The sequence below is a fragment of the Ictalurus furcatus genome, chromosome 24 (genome assembly GCF_023375685.1).
Source record: "Ictalurus furcatus strain D&B chromosome 24, Billie_1.0, whole genome shotgun sequence".
Taxonomy (NCBI): domain Eukaryota; kingdom Metazoa; phylum Chordata; class Actinopteri; order Siluriformes; family Ictaluridae; genus Ictalurus; species Ictalurus furcatus.
In genome coordinates, this window is record NC_071278.1 from 14,323,041 (window position 1) to 14,334,246 (window position 11,206).

At 45.6% G+C, this 11,206-nt stretch overlaps 1 protein-coding gene across 2 annotated transcripts in view; it reads left to right on the forward strand.

Annotated features, from left to right (window-relative positions):
- The window catches only part of trioa (trio Rho guanine nucleotide exchange factor a), a 129,205-nt gene that overhangs the window by 16,040 nt on the left and 101,959 nt on the right, over positions 1 to 11,206 (forward strand). The window lies entirely within an intron of this gene.

The following is an 11,206-nucleotide window of genomic DNA, read 5'->3' on the forward strand; positions in this document are numbered from 1 at the left end:
TGAAAACTAGACCATTTAAAACGGGAGATTTTTAAACATCTGAAAGAAACCATTAATTATATAGCGAGATGCCAAGTTTAAGTACTCACTATATTTTATTCAGGTTTTTACTGCTCAGGGTTGCTGTGATTATGGATTTTTTCCCCCCTGATCTGACTTTTTTCAATCTGAAGTTTCATGATAAACGAGTTAATCGTCTGGAACCGAACAGGAAAACGAGCACTTCCACCCTTTCAGGTTTAAGTAGAGCAGGGGAGGTGTAACGCTCGGGGATAATATCACCAACTGTAATACCAGGAACCAGTGCGTTTCCATTTAATCCTTTTTACAAATCCGCTGTCCGGTGTCCACATGAGCAACGTGTTCACTGTTGACGCTGCTCAGTGCTGAGCAGACGAGGACTGGTCCAAAAAACCGTGTGTTTCAGTCCGTACAGGATTTTCACCGAGGTTTATTTCGTGATATTTGCGGCCAAAGACGCTCGATTTTGTTGCAGCTCTTTTCAAATTTGGCGATGCAACTTGCAGAGGTTTTTTGTGCTTTTTTTATTATTATTATTTTTTCTGAAAATTAAACGGTAAATGGTCTGAAGTTATATTGCACGTTTTTTTTTTTAACCGTAGCGGATCTACAAAGCGCTTTACACTGGTTCTCGTTCTCCCATTCACTCACACACCGATGGTAGCAGAGCTGCCATGCAAGGTGCTAACTTGCCATCGGGAGCAACTTGGGGTTCAGCGTCTTGCCCAAGGACACTTCGGCATGTGGAGTCACGTGGGCCGGGAATCGAACCGCCATCCCTACGATTAGTGGACAATCCACTCTACCACCTGAGCCACAGCCGCCCCCAATTACTTGAATTGGTGAAGCTGCAATTGTTCTGCTCAGTCTTTTGCAGTGATGTTTGTTGGTAAACAAGACCTTTTAGCTGTACACATGTTCGACGCACGTGAATTGAAGAGGGCTTTGGCCGAATGCACGTTCTGATATCACACGACGCGTCTCGGCCCAAATCTGCCGTAATTTTGAAAACTTGCCGGCTCCTCCGAATATTGCAGCGTTTGCTTGATTTTGCGTTCGTTTCTGCAATCGCAAACGCTCCAAATGTTCATCCTTGTTTCCTCTTTCAGCTAAAAACCGAAAGAGGCATTTTGAGCATTTTTGGTGGAGATTTTTTCGGTGCCATCGCTATTGAGTAAGGAAGGGATAATCCATGGCTAGACGTGCGTTACACGATTTTAACGCACACCGTGGAGGGAAAGAATCACCCGAGGCGAAACAGACCCTAGGATGCCTCCACGGAGTACACTCAAATCGTGTAATGCGCATCCCGCCATGGATTATCCCATTTATACCACGCTCACTTGCCAGCATTGACGAGTTAAATCTGTCATCGATGTTTTCAGTTCAGAATTTGACGGAAAGGATAAAAGTTAATTATCTTTAGTTATTTTTGTTTACGGGTCGTTAGATCTAGAATGCCACCCGTTCTAAATCATATACAGAGATAAAATAGTGTGATAAGATGACATTTATTTGAATGAATTATAATAAATAGTTATTTTAGAGAGAGAGAGAGAGAGAGAGAGAGAGAGATTGCGTGTGTGTGTGAATTACCTGCATCTGTGCCGCGTCTCTACTTATAACGAAGCTGTGTGTTTACTGTATGTTACTATGGTTACAGTTGTTTATAGGCAGCACATTAATTTACAACCGCGATTAAACTGACCGGAACGACCTGTGATTTCAACGGTTTGAACACACACCTTCCAGCTAATCGAAATCCAGTATGCAGACAGACCATGGTATAATATCATCATATTGCACAAGCCTACCCTGGATGGGATGCCGGTCCATCACAGGGGCACCATGCGCACACGTGGGTTCACACCTAGGGTGTGATGTCGCGTATCTGACGTGGGAAGTCGGACGAAACCAGAGGACTCGGGGGGGGAACGTGACAGTAACCCGAGTTCAGGATGGAACCGGTGTCCATGGAGTCATGAGGCAGTATTGCTACCCACTGCACCACCATGACCCCAAACACACGGGATAAACCCTGTACCCCTGCCCAGATGATCCTGTTGTCCATTGGTGATTTGCTCGAGAACATGACCGGATGATTGGATGTAATTTCTCATGCGCTTATTCAGGATCAGTCAGGTTGCAGATTGAAGGATTAGTGTACATGACCGTTTTCCCCCCCGAGACTGACTCATGACTACTTCTCAGCAGATTGTGAGTTAGCAGCTACTTATTCATAGTCCCTCATGAAAGCGACAGTTGTGCGTGTGCGTGTGTGTGTGGACTGCTGTTAACCTTCTCTAAGTGCTGTTTTATGAGGTCTTAATTTGCATAACTAAACCGGCTTTGTTTTGTTTGGTTTTGTTTTCGTTCTCATTGCTCGGAGCAAGTTTTACGGCAAGTGATAAAAAGCTCGAGCTCTTTCATGCACGTCTCCGTCCAAGACAATTGAAAGACAGGAACGGGTCTCGTGCGTGGCCGATGATTAACTTAAAGGAATCTTACGTGTTGAAGCAAGTGTCGATCCCGCCGGCCCGATAAACACGGATCAGTGTTTACGCTCGTTATCGAACTCTCGTGTTGTAGCTGTGTTGCGTACCGACTTCATCAATTCTGTCCTTAATGTAACGTTTAATGTAGAATTCATTTCACGGAGGATCACACGTTCTGAAAGAACTCTGCTGGAGTGTGTTTTTCTTTTCTCATCCTCGTCGAAGTGAAGTCGAATGGAGTGAGCAGACTGACCGGTAAAAAAGAAATGTGGGTAAGAAATGAAGGGAGTGGAAATAGATCACAGAAATGGAGCAGGGGGATGGGGAGACTCGTTTGTGACTCCTTCTCTCTCTCTCTCTCTCTCTCTCTCTCTCTCCTCTGTGTGACCTGGTTTTGTTTGACTCTGTGTGAGAGAAATACAGCACCAGTCGCCCCCCCTCCCTTTCCTCTAGTTTTTAATATCTCTCTTGTGAATGCATGCACATTCTTAGATCGCATTTAAACACCCACCCAAACACAATACTGAGCGTGGTTCAGTAGTTACACATTCTGTCTACTTCACATTCATCTCATAGTTCCAGTGCATCACATTTCTGTGTCCTGACTCATGGCGATTTCCCGAGGTCCAGTTGCCTTTTTGTCTTGAACGCAAGTAGCATGCCAGGAAACTGCAACAAGCGCTAATACAGTAGTGGCCCGTTGGGGCAGGATTTACTCTACCCCATTCTTGGGGAAGGATCCAGGGTCGTAACCTGACCTGGGTATTTTGGGATGTAGCATGCAGATTTTTTTTTCTTTTCTTTAACCCCGATTAATTCTCTGCCTGGAGCGGTTTGTCACTGAACGTCAGTAAAAGAAGACGGCGGTGTTGTCATTTTGTATCTTCAGAGAACGGAGGCGAGGCCAATCAGACAGTGTTTACAGGAAAATACGTGGAAACACTCGTGTCTTATTGGCTGATGGGTCTCAGTTCTGCCAACTTGTTCCATCTCTAAGCATCCTAGAAGTTTTCTTGTGTGTATTTTGTCGAGTTTCTGGTCTTCTTACGTATTTAATTCTTCAGGATCGGAGAAGCAGCCAAGAACAGAGCCCTGCCCTCTCGTCATGTCTAGGCTGTGCTCGAATAATACGGTGACTCATCTTTTACAGAGGCTAGAGATAATTATTATCCACAGATAAAAGGTGCTGTTTTTTTTTTTTTTTTTTTTTTTTTCCCTTTAAATTGGTTCCAAAAGTAAAGTAGGACATCTTGTAAAATATAGAGCCATCAAACTTCCTGCTGGGCTAATTCCTCAGAGACCCATTAAACTTTAACTGTTCTGACCTCTCTGTCAGTCTCAGATTCTGTCATTCTCAGACTGTTGTGCTATCTTTTATTCAGCTACTCTTAACCTACGTCAGTGTCATAGTAAACCATGCTGCCAAGCTGCATAGCTAGTAGAGGGTGTATGATGCATTGTACCTGAGCTCCCCAGGCTTTTGGGTGGTGTCGTGCACAGATGTTTTTAAAAATAGTGCAGTGATGAACTTTGTTCTTGGGAAGTTCAGTGTTTACGTTCAGCCGGTTAATGGATAAGAATAGAGAGCACTTAAGCAACACTGGGCGGTGACTACAGGATGTTTCTTATTGTTATGATCATAGCAGCTCATTAAAGTGTAGAATATACACTCACCATCCACTTTAATAGGAACGCCTGTACAACTGCATGTCCATGCAGGTATGGTAAATGGTCTACACTTATATAGCGCTTTTTTAACCTTAGCGGTTCCAAAGCGCTTTACACTGTGTCTCATTCACACACACACTCGCACACCAATAGCAGCAGAGCTGCCATGCAAGGCGCTTTCTTGCCATTGGGAGCAACTTGGGGTTCAGCGTCTTGCCCAAGGACACTTCGACATGTGGAGTCATGTGGGCCAGGAACGAACCTCCGACCCTACGATTAGTGGACCACCCGCTCTACCACCTGAGCCATAGCCGCCCATTAGTTATCTAATCAGCCAATCATGTGTAATATACATTTAGAGCTGCTTTTGTTTCACATTTATGCAAAACCACAGTGGTCTTTGATTGTCTTCACTATCCAAAGACAACGGTTTATATATCATATAGACTACTTGCACAATAAGTGTGTGGACTCCTGACCATCAACCCCACAAATGATTGTTGAACATCTCACTCCAGATTTACTCCCTTTGCTGTTACAGTAACCTCCACTCTTCTGGGAAGGCTTTCCACTAGATTTTTTAGGGTTGATGTGGGGAACACATGTTCATTCAGCTACAAGAACATTAGCGAGATCAGACACCGATGTCGAGCGAGGAGTCTGGGGTGCAGTCAGAGATCCTGTTCATCCCAGTGGTGTTCAGTGAAGTTGAGGTCAGGACGCTCTGTGCAGGACACTCGAGTTCTTCCACTCCAAACCATGTCTGCATGGAGCTTCACTTTGTGTACAGGGGCATCAGGTTTGGGCCTCTGAGCGCCAGTGAAGGGAAATGTTCACGCTACAGCATACAAACACACTGTAGACACTTGTGTGCTTCTTACTTTGTGGGGACAGTTTGGGGAAGACCTGCATACGAGTGTGATGGTCAGGTGTCCACAAACTTTTGAACATATTGTTCACGTTTTGTATCAGTTAATCTATAATAATGCACTTCACAATCTCTCTCTCCATATGTTAGTATAATATATAGGTACTAATTTTTTAACCTGGCCAGTTTCTAGGCAGCCAACACACGTGACTGGACGAGCACGCAAGCTTTTACACGCTTGGTAAACTAGTTCATACGGTTACGATTGGTTCACCCCAATAATAAGGGTCACATAGATGACACACGTCGGCTATTTTCCCTCATGGGTACTTTATCTGCCGGAACTTGTTCTCAGGTGAATGTCTGATGGACAGAGGTGCGTGAATCCCTGTTTAATTCTTATCATAGCCGTGGAAAACTTCTAGTCCCGTGCTCGACCCAGATCCAAAAATGTTCTTCTACTGCGATTTCTGGTTTCCACTTTGCTTCCATAAAAATTTCAAGTGGAAGCAGGAGATTAATTTCGGCACCGCTAAAGCAGGTCGTTATTTTTCCTCTCTTCCTGAATTGAATGAGTGGCTGTGGATGAGGCAGACTGGAAGCATTTTGTAATGAAGAGGGGCCCCTCTTTCCTCCCTGTGATTCATCTGCGAATGAGCAGCCCACCGCAGTGCTCATCACAGGGCACGTATCACCGGGGTCTTCTCATAAAGCATGCGCTTGTTTTAATGTGCCCGTTGACAGAATGGGAGGGATTGTTGTTTATTACAGGGGAAACACACATGGGTCCTGTCAGGAACACGCGCTGTTGACTCACTGTGTTTAGTGGCATTGTTGGGGTTTTTTTCTTCTCTGGCTCACAGCACAGGGGCTTTTGGAGACGACGCGAACTCTTGGATGGGCTCTTGTACAGGGTGAGTGTGTTTGTGAGTGTGAGACACTCATATCCTGCTTGGTCATGTGTTTGTTTGAAAGAAAAATGTTATTAATCTGTCCTGATGTGTACATCCCTGAGGGGACTCGGATATCCCTGATATCAAATTCAAATTCAAAGCACTTGAACACGTTTAAACGGGTTTCTAGATACTTCTTCAGCTCTGCCTACAGAGTTATCAATCCAGGGTTCAACGCTGACCTGTATCAATATCTGATTGTATTGAATGTGCGTTCTGGTTTCATTTACATTTCCTTATTCGTCCTGTAATAGCACTGTTAGGCTTAACAGACTCCCAGACGTTTATTTCTGTCGGACCGTGTATTTTATAAAGCTTTATTTATGTCTGACAATACAGGGCTGGACAAGATTGTAAATGCGCCAATGTGTTAGTCCAGTTTCCTAGAAACTTCAGATGGCCCTCACATGCAGAAGACGTGACAGTAAATTTAGCTGACTTATGATACTCGGTAAATGCATATTTGGCCGGTTTAGTTCCTGTCTTAGAAAAAAAAAAAAAATATGTCAGACAAGACGCAGAAGCCTTATTTCAAACAAAGATTTTATAAGCTAGCAAGGAAAATAAATTCAAATGGTTTGTTAGCTGATTAGCAACGTAAAGTATGCTAAGAAATCATAGTTAGTGTAACTGAACCTAAATAACTGTGCGACGAGAGTTCGATACATGGGCGACGTCCACATTAATTCGGATAAATTTTTACTTTTTTACATTTTATGGCGTTTGGCAGACTGCCTCATCCAGAGCGACTTACATTTATCTCACTTATACAACTGAGCAATTGAGGGTTAAGGGCCTTGCCCAAGGGCCCAGCAGTGGTAGCTTGAACTCCTGACCTTCTGATCAGTAACCCAGAGCATTTAACCGCTGAGATACCACTTCCATATTTTTGCCGGGCGTTTTTCAAAAATCATTTGCATTTATTTAAAAGTGCAATGTGAAGGTTGTATAAAGTGACGAATATCTCGAGCAAAGCTGTGAAACTGGATCGCAAGCACACCAACCACAGTACATCGTCCACCATCTTGTTTGTTTTGAGTTGAACGGCTCACCTGACTGAAAATATGTCATTGTTCTTGAGTATCTGTTTTTTTTTTTTTTAGTCTGCGTTTTCCAGAAGTAACCACTTTGAAGAGCGTTTTCGAAAAGCTCCATTTCATCGCTGGATGAAAACGCCGTCTCGGTCTGGATGGAAAGTCAAACCGTAGGGAAAAAGATGCGTTTCCGCTTTAAAAAAAATAAAAATCCGGATTAACGTGGACGTAGCCACAGTGGCGTACACTGTTGGACAGGAGCCGGTTTCGTTTAGCGGACGAATAAGAAATCGTTCGAGCCAAAATCTCTGGTTGATCTTACAGTAGGCAACAGGAATCAGGAATGACTTAAGGACAGAAATATATTTACATTTATTCATTTAGCAGACACTTTTATCCAAAGCAAATATACATAAACCAGTGTGAGCGTGAATGTGGAAAACTGTTCCACGGTTTTTATTCTGGTTGTTCGCGACCACTATATCATCAGACCGCCCAGACGCACTTTCTGCTTGTCCCTGACGCCCAGACGTAAGATTTGTGTTCGACCCGTGTGATCTAATAGGAACTTTCCAGCACTGCAGTGTGTTAGTCCGCTGGCTCCACTGAAGTTAAATGTGAAGTGTTGTTTGGACGCTCTTCTCTAAGCACAGCGCACATCCAATACTGTACTAGGAGAGAGGAATGTGTTTGGCATGCCATCACAACCATGTCCAGTGTTTGTATTCGGTCTCCAGTTCCTTGCTCTTGAGATGTCTGGAATCTCTGATTGCCATGGAACATTAGGAGAGAAATTTCCATTTGTGGAATGTGAAGAAGCAGCACTTCTACTCTGGAATTCCAGGCGCTCTTTTGTTCTCTCTCGCTCTCTCTTTATCTCTACATCTCTTTCCTTCCTTTGGCTGGTTTCCTTTCACCAGTACACACCCCACTGGAGAGGTACTGGCTCATATCACTGGGGTAGGTGAGTGTGTGTGTGTGAGAGAGAGAGAGTGTGAGAGGGTTGTCAGTCATCTTGTAGGGTAATGACATCTCAGTGGAGAGGTTGAGAGACATCTCTGAGCCTCAGATCCTCTGTATGATGATGATGAGAGAGCGAGAGAGAGAGAGAGAGAGAGAGAGATGCCTCTATCCATCAGTGCTCCTGCCTCCTGCTCTCCTCCCCCACCATCGACTTCAGGGATCCTCTGAGCTCATCATTGCCACGCTTTTAGCCCAGATGTGGCCTTCCACATGTACACATAATAAGCACGCACACATGACACTCCTGGGCAGGATATTTTTTTTACATAAAGGTTGAGGTTGCTGTATCTCCAGCTGCGGGCGGTCACGGGGACTTTCGCTATTCAAATTCACTCTATCGAAATATAAAATGTCATTTGAAAGCTGCGACGTGGTTTCCTTTGCATGTTTATTGCATTTTAGATGATTTCCTTCATACTATTACATAACAGTCTTCTGAACAGCAGCCACGACGGAATCTCCGTCTGCTCAGCAAATCAAAGCACGTGTGTCGAACATGAGTACAGCTAAAAGGTCTCATTTACCAACAAACATCACCATGAAAGAGCAAAACTATAACGAGCAGTTTTCTGCAGAAAAAGCTCAAAAAACTCTAATTGGCATCACAGATTTTGAAATCAAGCATGTTTGGCTGCAATAATCACAAAAATGCTACAAATCTCTGTATGGACTGCACTGTAACAACTTACTCGGGGACTCGTATGGCAGCTGCTCCACGTAAGCGGAATTAAAAGCTGCAGTAATCCAGTAACATGGCGAAGCTTTCTGTAAGGAGACCTTCATTTAGGCTTCATTTAGATTGTCGTAAGTGGCTATTTTTTGTCTTGGTAAACTTTTTGGTTTATTAAGAGACAGGGAAAGTAGGAGCAAGGGAAACGGGCAAAGGAGTGACTTCTATGACTGTTTTAGGATAAGTGATGACGAGAACTAACTCGTTTCACAGACGTTCCCCAACGTTAGGTGTAGCTATAAACTGAAAAGTATGATCAAGAATTTATTTTTAATGTTGGCACAATGCAGTGGCATAAGGGGAATTAACCATGTTGGAACAGGCTGTTATTGGAAAACAATCAACTTTAGGGTGGCAACAGTAACGCCGCTTCACATCAGGCTGCGTCACACCACCCCGTCATCGATTATTTTCCTTTAACTGCCCACCCCCACTGTTATAAATGTCCTCCATTCATTTAGAGCACTTTTTTACTACAGCACACAAGGTGCACACCTGGCTAAATGTGTTTTGGTGAACATGTATTAAATGTCGAAAAGTATAACAGTATCTTAAACATTGTAAATGTGCAAACACGAGTATTTAAATAGTGTTTGAATAGTTGAAATGATTTTGGCTGCCCAGGTGGGCCACTAATCCCGACGGACGCCCTGGTGGGCCACTAATCTCGACTGACGCCCTGGTGGGTCAGTAATCTCGATTGATGCCCTGGTGGGCCACTAATCCCGACTGATGCCCGAGTGGGTCATTATTCCTGACTGATGCCCTGGTGGGCCACTAATCCCGACGGACGCCCTGGCGGGTCAGTAATCCCGACGGACGCCCTGGCGGGTCAGTAATCCCGACGGACACCCTGGCGGGTCAGTAATCCCGACGGACGCCCTGGCGGGTCAGTAATCCCGACGGACACCCTGGCGGGTCAGTAATCCCGACGGACGCCCTGGCGGGTCAGTAATCCCGACTGACGCCCTGGCGGGTCACTAATCCCGACGGACGCCCTGGCGGGCCACTAATCTCGACTGACGCCCTGGTGGGTCAGTAATCTCGATTGATGCCCTGGTGGGCCACTAATCCCGACTGATGCCCGAGTGGGTCATTATTCCTGACTGATGCCCTGGTGGGCCACTAATCCCGACGGACGCCCTGGCGGGTCAGTAATCCCGACGGACGCCCTGGGGGGTCAGTAATCCCGACGGACGCCCTGGCGGGTCAGTAATCCCGACGGACGCCCTGGCGGGCCACTGATCGCGTCGGACGCCCTGGCGGGCCACTGATCGCGACGGACGCCCTGGCGGGCCACTGATCCCGACTGACGCCCTGGCGGGCCACTGATCCCGACTGACGCCCTGGCGGGCCACTGATCCCGACTGACGCCCTGGCGGGTCAGTAATCCCGACTGACGCCTGTTTGAATTAGTAGCAATTAGGGATGGGCGATATGGACTTAAAACTATATCACGATATAGGTTTCCTGTATTTATTGCGATAATGATATCAGTGATTATATAGTACTGTGTGCATCACTGTTTTTAGCTACTAGTGATAGCTGTGATCTTGCGAGCCTCAGAAACACAAACATTGATCTAAAAATAAAACAAGAACTCCTCGTTTAGCGCCAAACTCCTCCTCAGCTGCACGTCCACCGTACTTGTTTTCGCTCTGCACGTGAGCTGCGAAGGGGTCGCAGACCGTCGCACATAGAAATACGTCATAAACTTGGCTCTATCGTTATTATCGCGGGAAGACTCATTCTTACTGCGGGGAGAATTTCCACCAGTATATCGCAAACGATATCATCTGGCATGTGAAACGTCTACACACAGCCGAAATAATGCTTAAGGACGGATCACTGCATGGGGGTCACGTTGGCTTAGTGGTTAGCATGTTTGCCTCGCACCTCTGTGGTTGGGGGTTTGAATCCCACCCTGTGTGTGCATGGAGTTTGCGTGTTCTCCCCGTGCTTCAGGGGTTTCCTCCGGGAACGCCGGTTTCCTCCCCCAGTCCGAAGACATGCGTTATAGACTGATTGGCATTTCCAAATTGTCCGTAGAGTGTGTGTGTGAGATATTGCCCTGTGATGGATTGGCACCCCGTCCAGGGTGTCCCCCGCCCTTGTGCCTCAAGTTCCCTGGGACAGGCTCCAGGCTGTGGATGGAAGGATGGTGTATGGTGTAATTCTGTCATCATTAAGGCCAGTGTTTTAACACAGCCTGTGTACTTTTCTTCTGTCGTATGTTGTTTTTGCTGCAGTCACTTGTTTATCCAGCGCGTTCACCCTGCGCTGCAACAGTGTGTTAAAGAAAAGTGAATAACATGACGGTACATTTCCAAAAAAAAAAGAGAAGCCGCACGGCGCAGCGTTCGACCTGTGATCATCGGAGGCTTTCTGCCCCGTGCAATTTGAGGGTTGCTGGA